The sequence below is a fragment of the Rhagoletis zephyria genome, unplaced genomic scaffold (genome assembly GCF_001687245.7).
Source record: "Rhagoletis zephyria isolate East Lansing unplaced genomic scaffold, Rhagoletis_zephyria_1.1 Rzeph_scaffold_08663, whole genome shotgun sequence".
Lineage (NCBI taxonomy): Eukaryota > Metazoa > Arthropoda > Insecta > Diptera > Tephritidae > Rhagoletis > Rhagoletis zephyria.
This window is the reverse complement of record NW_016165743.1, coordinates 1-2,470: the sequence shown is the minus strand read 5'-3', so window position 1 is coordinate 2,470 and position 2,470 is coordinate 1. Positions and strand designations below refer to the sequence as shown.

At 33.5% G+C, this 2,470-nt stretch overlaps 1 long non-coding RNA gene across 1 annotated transcript; it reads right to left on the bottom strand.

Annotated features, from left to right (window-relative positions):
• Positions 1–2,153: 2,153 nt before the first annotated feature.
• LOC108375235 (uncharacterized) lies at positions 2,154–2,372 on the bottom strand. The gene is made up of 2 exons (XR_001849142.1): positions 2,315–2,372; positions 2,154–2,245 (listed from the first exon to the last, which is right to left on the bottom strand). It is a non-coding gene; the product is annotated as an uncharacterized LOC108375235 (long non-coding RNA).
• Positions 2,373–2,470: the final 98 nt, after the last annotated feature.

The following is a 2,470-nucleotide window of genomic DNA, read 5'->3' as shown; positions in this document are numbered from 1 at the left end:
ATGAAGCAACTATGATTGGACAACCAATATGCAGAAAGCCTTTGTCGTCATAAAACACTTAATTTTCACTTGAGCTTTCAGTATGCCCAAATTCTCCACCGCTATTATTTATATTCTGAATGCAAATGCTGCTTTGTGACACATTTAGCAAAAATCGCTGGTAACTTCCTGAAAAGAATACGAATGTTTTTGAAAGCTCTATTCACTTTGAGTAAAAAATTTCGAAATTTCAATCCGTAAATTCTCTCAAGGATTTGCATTTTTGTGAAGGCTGCTCATCAATGATCTTTGCGAATCGGCGCAAGTACCTTTGTAACATAGCCATGGCTACGCTACAGGAGATGAAATGTAATCCAAATTGAGGCTGCTATTTTTTTTGCTATCACATACTTCCATTTTCACTATTTATCACCATTAAAATTGACTATTTATCACCAAAAAGTTTGGGCTAAGCTATTTTTAGCGAAAGAGAGGACAGAACAGCAATTTTTGGCGATAGCTAAAAATTCGGAAAAATTTTAGCTTTCGTAGTTTAGCATTTTAGCGATAGGGGAAGTTAGAATCCGGCTGCTGGTCGACACAGATGGCTTTTTGATTTCGAAAAGAACCGCATCAGCAAGAAACTCTATGTTTTCAGATCTACATATTTTAGCACCCTTTCCAAATTGCTTTCCATAATTTTCGTTTTTCTTTGATAAATAATTGCAAAAAGACGCGTTTTTCTTCTAAGAGTTTCATGGAACTTTCGCAAATATCAGCAGCACCAAATTTTTTTTCAACATGGTTGACAACCGAAAAAAGGTTTTCTTTTTTTCGAACAGCCAATCAGCCAAACTTCAAACAACTCACCTTTTGTAATAGCATGATTGCCCAGAAAAAAAAAAAACTTTTTTTTTTTTGAAACGGCTAAAACGGCCGGCTAAGTAAAATAAAATAAACTCATTACATCTTAATTTATCCATTTCCTTTTCCATCTCGTTTTCCGAAAGTTAACAAAATTGTAAAAGCTTACAAAAATCATAAATGGAAATAAATCAGAAAATTTTTGAGGTTATGCAAATAAGTAACTTTTTTTTTTGCAAACAAATGATAAAAAGACACTTTTTTAAATTGGGACATAGGTTCTCACTTATAGTTTTGTTTTCCATTTAAAATTTTCCTTTAATTATTTGAACTTTACAAAAAAAAATTCACTTGAAACTTACAAAATAAACCGGTTGCGCGAACAACGTGTCAATAACGTTTTGAAAGTGTAACTTTGGTTTATAGCTGTCTAACGGTGTATTTTTATTTTACATAAACAAAGTGAAGTTTATGTTATTTTGGTGTATTCCCTACAGAATGGCAACAAAAAACAATGTAAAACTGTCCTTACGAAACTGGACCTTCGCACAGCCAAATTAATCATTGTGACTTGTAGAGACAAATTAAAGTTTTGCAAATGTTCCATCATATCGGTAAAGAACTTTATGTCAGAAAGCCAAGTTTCATTCTCCAATTGTGGGTAATGTTCCGATCTCAATGTATTTTAAAAAGTAAAAAGAGCCAAAATGCTAAGCAAAAAGCCGCATTTGGCTCAAAGAGCCGCGTTTGCCCACCGTTGATATATACTTTATATAAGAGTCAAAGCCGTGGTGAAAAAATTATGAAATGTCGGCTCTGATCATTTCGGTCTTTTCTGGACATCATTTGCAAAGAAATAAATATTATACCAGCATGCTGGTATGTTATATGCCTCGAGCCTTATGGTACAATCTCTTGATAGTGCCAGCAAGCTGGTGTCGTGTATTTGCCCTTGTATTTAGATATATATGTAAGTAACAAAATGTAGCTAGCATTTTTAGCTACGATGATTTTTTTTAGCTCTTTTTAGCCCTTTTTTAAAAAGAATTCGGCTACCACTAAAAAGGATTCGCGGCAACACTGGCTTACACATTATTTTGCCGAACAAAAAACGAATCACAGGCCAACCTCATGGTGAAATAAATATAAGGTGATGTCACTTACATAACCTCATTTTTTCTGCATGCCAATTGCGGCCATGCATTTTGGGGTAGTAGAAAAAGGGGAAAAGATTAGGATTATTTTTACTACTTTTAACGTACTGTTTTCTGGCCGTTTATTGTAATATTTTGATTGTTTTTTTGAGCTCTAGCCTAGGGTAAATAAAACTATTGGATGTCTTATATTCCTTTTTGTTTATTACTGTCGATATTTCGCCTTTAATCTAAAGGCATCTTCAGGACTGCAAAAACACAATATGAATACATATACAAATAATTATTTACACAACGTACAACAAAACATAGCTTACAATCTTGGCTTTGCCTGGTCGACTAAACATATGCGCGAAAATGCATTAACAAACAAACTTGGTGACAATAAGTATAAGCATGAAAATGNCCTAGGGTAAATAAAACTATTGGATGTCTTATATTCCTTTTTGTTTATTACTGTCGATATTTCGCCT